The sequence below is a fragment of the Lygodium microphyllum genome, chromosome 16, assembly GCF_053477565.2.
Source record: "Lygodium microphyllum isolate KBCC chromosome 16, Lygodium_microphyllum_v1.1.10, whole genome shotgun sequence".
Lineage (NCBI taxonomy): Eukaryota > Viridiplantae > Streptophyta > Polypodiopsida > Schizaeales > Lygodiaceae > Lygodium > Lygodium microphyllum.
Genome location: NC_141150.1, coordinates 76,136,404 through 76,146,158, shown reverse-complemented (window position 1 = coordinate 76,146,158; position 9,755 = coordinate 76,136,404).

The window sequence follows — 9,755 nt, the reverse complement described above, 5'->3', positions numbered from 1 at the left end:
ACAAAGGTCAAGGATGTGAGCCGTGCCAAGGAAGGGGAGTACTAGTGCACATTACTAATGACCTCTCCCTACAGGATGTGAGAAAGCTAATTAAACTTCTCAAGGAATTCAAAGATGTGTTTTTTTGGAAGTACATCAACCTTAAAGAAATATTGACACATACTTACCCATACCTACCTACCAATGAACCATACTTAAAGACACATTGTACAAGGAGAATTGGGAAAACTTCTCAAGGTAGGATTCATCTATGAAATAGAGCACACAAACTTAGTATCATCCATAATGGTTGTACATAATAAGAAGGAAAATTTTAGAGTATATGTCAACTACAAGAAGATGAATGCAACCACCAAGAGAGACCACTACACATTACCATACATTGGGCACATGATCAAGTAGCATCAGTGTCATCTCCCCACCAGTTCCACCTAGCAATAACACCATCTATCCCACTACTTCCCACCACAGTGCCATGGGACTGGCACTTGGCTAGGAGGGGGGTAATGTTTACTGCAGCACAGAGGAGCGGGAAATGGTAAAAGAGAAAAAGAAAAGGCGCCTTAAATGGCAACTAGACCCGGGAAAAAAAATTAAATGCACGGGCATGATCCTCAAGAAGTCTTGGAGTCGCCCAAGGAGAGTAAAAGAATAAGAAGCGCACCATTGAGTGCGAAAACACTTCTAAAACCTTGTAAAAGAGCGCCAGGCTCACTCCTGTGCAAATTGTATGCATTAGTTGGAGATAGGATAGACTAGAACGGTGGGAAATGAGGAAATGGACCTAGGCTAATGGCCGGCCATGTAAAAAAGGGGGATGACCGCCCATGGAAATTAGGGCATGTATATAAAGTTGAAAAGTGAATGGGAAGCTCATTCTTGTGTGTGGAAAAAGCTTCTTCTTCTTCTTTTCTTGTTTCTTGCCTTCTTACTTGTGCTTGAGAGAGGGATTGAGAGTGTGTGAGAGTGAGGGATCTTGGAGAAGAAGCTCTCCATCTTCTCTCTTCATCTTCTCCTCCTCTCTTCTCTTCTCTTGTCTCGCGTGTGGCTATGGAGGATGAAGCTCATGGGAGTGGGATTGAGGTTGCTTGAGCTTGCCTCAAGGATCGTGGAGCTACTGGTGTGCAAGAAAGAGGAGGGTACTCGATCGAGCATCAAGGTAAGCTCACTACACCGGTAAGGTAGGCATTGCACATCGGCTATGTGAGAGGTAGCCATGGCCACTCGGTTCCAAACACTTGAGCAATAAGTGGTCCATAGGTCTCGGTGTAGAGCTTGAAGCTCCCCTCCAAGAGACTCTGCTACAAAGTGAAGAAGCTTTGAATCCCAATGTATCCTTAACTAGCATAATCAAGCCAAGACCACAAATTGGATTGAAGCTAAACACTACTTGCAAATGGTCTATTTATTAAACGACGGCATCCTTGGATGAGCAAACCAACTTTCCCACTACTGACTACTTTGCACAATTAGCTGCCATATTAGAAACACTTGTTAGAGTCTACAAGATGATTCACCTAGGAATTGTCAAAGACCAATGGTCAAGTTTTGTCTTGCATTAGAAGACCATGTGAGAGGAGCACAAACACATTTTCTACAAGAGCATGACTATCTAACATGACATACTAAAAATGCTTTCAAAAAAGAGTGCTAAAGCAATGTGACTCGTTCCCAATTGGATGCTACTCTTATGAAAACGCGTGATTCAATCAAAGTGACCGAGCTCCAACAAAAGTATGATTTTCAACATCTATTCCTAAAATCCTAGCAATTGACTTATGACAAAAGCAAAAATGTGCTATCGGAATCCTACAGCATACCCCACTTATTGTAATGGCATCTCAATTAGGGCGATTCTAATCACTTATAACCTGGAATATCCCTTGGAATGGAGTAACACTCCCTCTTAGACAAGATCCTTCTTGAAGAGGAATTCAATGTCACAAGCCAACTTGAGGGCCCACCTGTATTGATCAAATATCATCATCTATATTTGTATGCTACCCTTCTAGCCCTTCCACTTGGATTGCCTTCCTAAGCTCCTCCAGTACAACCCTTATTGCTATGAGTGGTGGCTTCTCAAAGATGCCCTATAACTCCAACTTATATATATATATATATATATATATAAACATGCATGCCCATTGTACATACACAATAAAATCTCACTTCCATCAACACACACACAAAGTTTCCACATCCCGAAATTCTATCCAAAAAGTTATCCATTGCTGTCATGTGGGGGTGAGGAGGAGGGGAGGAGTAGCCAAAACAAGAATCATTAAAAGTCAAAAGGACTTATCACATGATATGAAATATTGAAAAGAACAAAAGTTTAGACATTGGAAACATTGCACATAAGCATTTAAGACTAGCCAAACTTAACCCTAATAAGTGTCTGACTGTTAATTGTTTTTCATGTCAAATGTTACCAATTGGGTGAGGAAGGGCAAGAAGTGAGCTTTTGGAGATCTTTTGAGTGAGCATATTTTTGGCAACCCCTTCCCCCATATGGTCCAGTTATTCCATCCTTTGTTGCAACCACTACCACCACCTTTGTCTCTCTTTCATTCCCCACTAATTTTCCTTTCTTCAATTCTTCTACTCCCACATTCTATGTGTGTGTAGTTGCCAACTTTCTCTTTCCCTAATTATTAAAATTCCTCTCTCTCTCTCTCTCTCTCTCTCTCTCTCTCTCTCTCTCTCTCTCTCTCTCTCTCTCTCTCTCTCTCTCTCTCTCTCTCTCTCTCTCTCTCTCTCTCTCTCTCTCTCTCTCTCTCTCTCTCTCTCTCTCTCTCTCAACCAATAAGTGGATCATTAAATGGAGGTTAGAGAGGAGAGTGTGTGTGTTATTGTGACGTAAAATTGTGAAGATTTGATTAGCATTTTATTAAAGAGTTAATCAAATGCGCAAACATGACTTGCATATGTGAGGTGAAGGTTAGTTATCTCACAATGTGGGACCTAGTACCTCGAGATATCAATTGAGGCAAAAAGAAAAAGCTATAACAAGTTATACCTGACAAGTATTTGGTGTTAGAATTTGATTTACAACATTTAATTAGCCATAAGTGTTAGTGGTGATACTTAAAAATTAGCGTTACTAGTGGCATTATTTAATTAACTAATATGAAATACTTATTAAATTTTATTTTAAAATTAATATTTTGATAATTAAGTTAATAAAGCTAAATAACGTTAAAATTTAAAAGGCTACCACTTGGCAAAACTTGCCCATGCAAGTGAGAAAGGCTGATAGGAGACTAGGAGAGAGGGGGAGAGTCCAATTTTGTGCGAGGAGGTTGGAGATGCTGCTAGAAATTTAGGTTGTCAATTGGTGAGGGGGATTTCAACTATCTATAAGAGCACCATAGCTGCAAACAATAACAACCATACTCCTTACTGGAGCATTGAAGGTGGAGATTTCTTTGTTGTAAACTCTAATTTACAACAAATGTTAGGGTTTGACAGCCACTTGGAGAAGCGTGCTTAGAAATTAAAGGCCTAGAGACTTGTATCTCAATCACTAAAATTGGAAAAATCTTAGGAGATTTGAGTGACCATTTATCCTAACAAACATTTACGGCTACATAATGAAGTCTAATCTCCAAACCAAGGTGCAAATTGGTTTGAAGGCTTGCCGGTCATTTATCATAGCAAGGGGCACTTAGATCAATGGAGGAGATTAAAGAATCTCGATGTCCTCAGAAGTATTAGAACTTATGCATTACTGTGTGGGAAAGATTTGAATTTCCAAGACATGGATGGAAAATTGAATAAGAAGTTTTCAAGGGTTGAGAAAGGGGGGGGGGGACTAAAAAATGAACTAAAAAGAGGCCTAAACAACAAGGAAAAGGCTAGAAAATAGATGAAAATGTAGGAAATTAAGGGTTGCAAATAAATCCTTTGTTTGTGAATAAGAGGGACACATTGCTAAGAACTATCCCAATGGGCAACAAGCTAGAAAGTCAAAAAAACAAGAAGAACCCAAAACATTCATTCATTTTGTGTTTGATGTTGTTAGCGATTATCCAAAGGATGATGCTACTAAATTATACAGAGCATGGTTCAAAATAAGATATCAGCATGCATTAATGATATTTGATAATGGAGAATAAGCCAACTTTATCTCCACGGACATGCTGGTCCTTCTAGGCAACAAAGAGGATGAGATGGGATCCATGGGAGAAGTTGGTGTGGCATGAAAGGGCCATGCAAAGCATGTCACACTACTCTTTGGATAGCTTTGCTTACACATTCAAGGATCAATGATGTTATAGATAGATTGGAGGGGCAACCATATGCAATTGTATTGAGTTTAAAAGTGGGTATCATCAAATTCGCATTAGACCAGAGAATGTTTATAAGATAATTTTCATGACATCTTTTGAGTTGTTTGAGTTTTTTGTTATATGTTTTGGACTTATGGATGTGCCTATCATATTTAATAGGATGATAGATTGCATATTTAGGCCACATTGGGGATTTATGGGCACTTTCTTTGATGACAAGATTGTCTACTCAAAAATGAGGCAAAGCATAAGTAGCATTTGGACATTGTGTTCGATGAGTTATATAAGCACATATTCATTATAAATGACAAGAATAGTTTTTTTCCCTACATGAGATCCACTTTTTGGGACTGCTCATGGCCACCTTTGAAGAATGTGCATGAGATCTGCGATTTCTTGAGCCTATGATCCTACTAAAAAATATATGTATTGGGCTTTGTTAAATTACATCTCCATTACATGCCTTGTAGAAGAAGGGTGTGGCTTTTAAGTGGACAACAATGGAAATTTAGCACTTTAAGAAGTTAAAAATATATATAACTTTGGATCTTATGCTTGTGTTGACTCTTCTAAGAAAGTCGTTTATTGTTTAATTGATGCATGTGCAAACAATATAGGGGTTGTTTTAATGTAACAATGGTGGAGTTGTGGTATATGAGAGTCATGTTCTCCATGGTGCAGAGAGGAATCTGTGAGTTTATGTGAAAAAGAGTTGCTTATTATAATTTATGCACTTTTGACATGGAAACACTATCTCTTAGGGTAGACATAGCATTAGACATTGCATTATTTTTTGACTCGGAATAAGTTATCTTAGAAGCACACCAGATAGGATAACTTCTTATTAATACTTCACTTTTAGATTGTGCATATAGATATTAAAAAGAATGTGGTGGTTGCTGATGTATTATCATGTAAGTTTCAAATTTTGACTGTCACTATGCTATATCACATTGAATTGGATGCTATAAAATATCATCATGCTATTGATTCAAATTTTTTGAATGTATATGATAAGCTTTGCAATGGCCAATGGCATGAACAGTTTGTGCTTAGAAATGGTTTTTTGATGATACATGGGTAGCTATTTGTCACAAAGCAATTGAGTTGAAGAGGCTAACTCCACAGTGCTAGATCTCTTGAGATGTTATGTATTCGAGAATAAGACATATGGAGGTACTAATTGCCTTTGGTAGGGCTTGCATATAACAATACGATGCATAGTTCCACTAGCACGCCTTCATTTGAGGTTGTGGATTGTGGCAAGAAAGCGCATATTTTACACACAAATAATAAGATCTTTGGGACTAATCAATATGTAGAAAACATGGATGCAACCTATGCAAAAGTTAAGTATATGTTAACCATTGACCCGATGCACTATGTTTGCCCTTAGCATGGTTTAGAACCTTAGTCATAATAGTTCCATGTGTAAAGCATCCTTAAAATGCCTCATAAAGTTGTATGCATCATGAAGTACAGTTTGTAGGTAGTTGAAAAATGTGACCTAAAGAGGTATTGTGTGACTTTCTCATGTATGGATCATCATTTGGATCACGACTAGTTGAGATAGAAGCATGGATGTACTGCTCTCCCTGTTACATGGCCATAGCAGAGCCAGATACAGAGGCAAAAGATGAAACAGAGAACCTGTTCTTCTCTTACAGAGCTCCTACAGAGACAGAGACAAAGACAGAAGAGGATGGAGATGATATTGAAGAAGAAGGTTATGAAAGCGAGATGGAAGAATCTATCCCACCTGAAGAGGATACATATGAAGAAGAAGTTCCAGAAGCATCAAAAGCAGACGAGCTCATGCTGTGGGACAGAATGGCGATGGTACCATTTGGTCTGGTAAATGGATTTTCTCATATGCAAAATCTTTATAAGAAATGGTTAAAGAAGACCAAGCTGTCTTTCAACAGTGGCTCATGTCGTCCTCAACCATCCTTGCCAAGAAAAGATGATGATGATGTACTATGCCAACAAGCACCAGTCTCACGATTCCAACAGGCATCAGAGGGTCCCTGTTATGTACTGTTCTTGGACGTGTCATCAAAAGATGAGTCTTCAAGCCAAGAGGTAACTAATCTTGAAACCAAACCCGAAACGGCTCTAATCCCATTTCAACATCTCAAGGAGCAACCTAAGTCTCCACCAAAAGAAGAAGTTGGTTCTAGTGGGACATCGGAAGAGGACACCACCCCCTTGAAGGAGTCGGATCTGTATCCAAAAGCAGTCCGTGGGACCTTCATCCGTGAAGTAGAAGGTGAAAGGCAGTTAACTTTTGTGGATGCAGATGGCACTGAACGCCATTTGAATGTGGGTAGCAGCCTACCAGAAGAGGAGTTGTCAACCTTGTACAACTTGTTGAAAGAGAATTTGGACGTGTTTGCGTGGTCCTACAAAGACCTAAAGGGGATTGATCCCACAATATGTCAGCATCATATTGATTTGGAGCCTGATGCCAAGCCAATACGGCAACGGCAGAGACGAATGAACCCGAATTATTCCACATTGGTGAAAGCAAAGCTATTGAAGCTTCTGGAAGCCGAGTTTATCTATCCAGTGGCAAATAGTGAATGGGTCTCACCCATCGTGGTTGTACCCAAGAAGAATGGCAAGCTTCGTATATGTGTGGATTTTCGCAAGTTGAATTCCAAGATGAAGAAGGATCACTTTCTGATCCCTTTCACAGACCAACTGTTGGACACAGTGGCAGGACATGAGCTTTATTCCCTTCTGGATGGATTCAATGGATATAACCAAGTGTAGATAGCAGAAGAAGACTAATCCAAAACAACCTTCACCACAGAATGGGGGACCTACGCTTACCGAGTGATGCCGTTTGGACTCTGCAATGTCCCTGCTACCTTCCAGGGAGTCATGATGGCCGCATTCCAAAATCATTTGCACGACTTTATTGAGGTATATTTGGATGATTTCTGTGTCTATAGTTTGATCTGTGAACACTGGGGACACCTGGAACAATATTTTGATCGATGCCGGGAGTATGGGATTTCCCTCAACCCCGACAAATGCATCTTTGGGGTCTCTTCTGGAGTTCTGTTGGGCCACATTGTCTCTACACAAGGGATATCAACAGACCCTGCAAAGATCGAAAAGATCGCAGCTCTGACAGCACCCACCAACCTCAAACAGTTGAGGGGATTCCTAGGCCACGTGGGTTACTACAGAAGGTTCATAGCCCATTTTGCAACAAAGGCAACCTCCTTGCACAAGCTTTTGAGGAAAGATGCAGAGTTTATTTGGACGGAAGAATGTGACACAGCCTTCAACACTCTGAAGCAGTGTCTGATTGAGGCACCCATTCTGCAACCTCCTGATTAGACGAAGGAGTTTCATGTACACACTGATGCATCCATTGAAGGGCTAGGTGCTGTTCTATGCCAAAAGGGCTCCTTGAAGCTAGATCAACCCATCTACTACGCAAGCCGAAAAGTCACTGATAGAGAACGGAACTACATAGTGACAGAGTTGGAGTGCTTGGCAATGATGTTTGCTCTAGAGAAGTTTCGCCACTATCTGCTGTCTACCCACTTTAAATTTTATGTGGATCACGAGGCCCTGTCCTTCCTGATGAACAAAGCAAACGTGAAAGGACGAATGATGAGATGGCTCCTTCTATTTCAGGAGTTCGACTTTGAGGTGATTACTAAGCCTGGTCGTTCCCATGTTCTGGCTGATCATCTGTCACGTATCCCGCAGACTGCAGACGAGGAGCAGGATGATCCATACCTCCTTGATGCTTCCCTATTTCTGGTCAAAACTGTAACCCCCTGGTATGTAGACATCGCCAATCTACTGGCAACCCAACAGTAGCCTCTTGGTATTTCTAGTCGGGAAAGGAAGAAGCTTATGTTAGAATCAGCCCCCTACACCCTGTTAGGCGGTGCACTGTACAAGAAAGGCAAAGATGAAGTGCTCAGAAGATGTGTTGCAGGAGATGAGATTGGGATTGTTTTGAAGGCTTGCCATGACGAGCCATGTGGAGGCCACTTTGTAGGAGAAGCCACAGCCAGGAAGGCTCTGCTAGCAGGTTACTAGTTGGCTGACCATCCACAAGGATGCCTATGATTACTACAAGCGATGTGATGCCTGTCAGTGAATGGGGAAACCTACCAAGACCAGCGCCATGCCACTGCAACCTATCCTTCCTTTGAAGTCGTTTGAGAAGTGGGGGATCGACTTTGTCGGCCCAATCGATCCTCCTACTAGAAGGAAACAGAATAGATACATCTTGGTATGTACCGATTATGTTACCAATTAGTGTGAAGCTAAAGCCCTAAAGCGGGACGATGGTAATAGCGTGGCCCTATTCATGTACGAGAATATCATCACCCATTTTGGCAATCCCCTAGAGCTGGTAAGTGTATGATGGATTTTCTTAATTATCAACACAATATGACAGTGTGGAAGCAGTTATTCATATCTCTATTTCTGTCTTATTTCTAGCATATACTCTGATTTCTATCTCTAATTTGGCATTTTTAGTGTTGTACAATGTAGTTCTATGTTTCTATGTCATTATTTCTAAGTTTCTTACTAGTTGCTTGATGAGGTATTAGGTATTTTCTGCACTACACCTGATGTAGTTTACTCTATTCTTGTATGAGGCAGCTCGGTCCTATTATGCATTCGGCATAGATTTGGGGTCGAAACACTTTGGCAATCTTGCCATGCTTTCTTGAACCCCTGGTATGGATGTTTAATAGAAAAACGCCTCTAGTTGATACCAAAAATTTGAAGCTATGTCAAAAAACGACCCTGTTTTGATGGGGAAGAAAACCTAATTTCACGTATGCAATTTGAAAGGTTTTCTTTGTGCAGAAACTTAAAGTAGCAATTGATTGCTTGAAGTAGCATGAAATTGTCATTGTCATCCTGAACCTCTCGTGTGAAGCTTTGCCAAAAATGACTTTGTTTTATGGACAAAAAAAAAAAATTGCTATATGGAGTTCAAAGGGTTTTCTATGTGTATACCCTATCATTTCTTCTTTGTATATCTAGTTTAAAACACCAGCAAAAATGACTTTGTTTGATGGGAGAAATTTGGATTTTGTGTATGAAGTAATGATATATTTCATATAGCAAGATGATGCAACTCCATCATTCTTACCTTACATCACTTATTTCAAACCCTACTCAGAAAACATTTTTGTTTTATGCCAAAAATCTGCAATTTTTTTTGTCACAAACTGAAGCAGTGACAATTGCCTAAAGCAATGATATATTACCTAAAGCAAGATGATACATTTCACAAGGTTAATTTTGTATTTCTTCTTGTATGACAGATAATTACTATGTTATTTTGTCTAGCTATAAGTTTCAAGAATTACAAAAACCATTAGCAAAGCAACAACAATAGGAGTTTTAGAAATTGCAGGAGGAGAAGCATGAAGATTTTCAATCTTGGATGAAAAAAGGGACAGGTTGTTCACA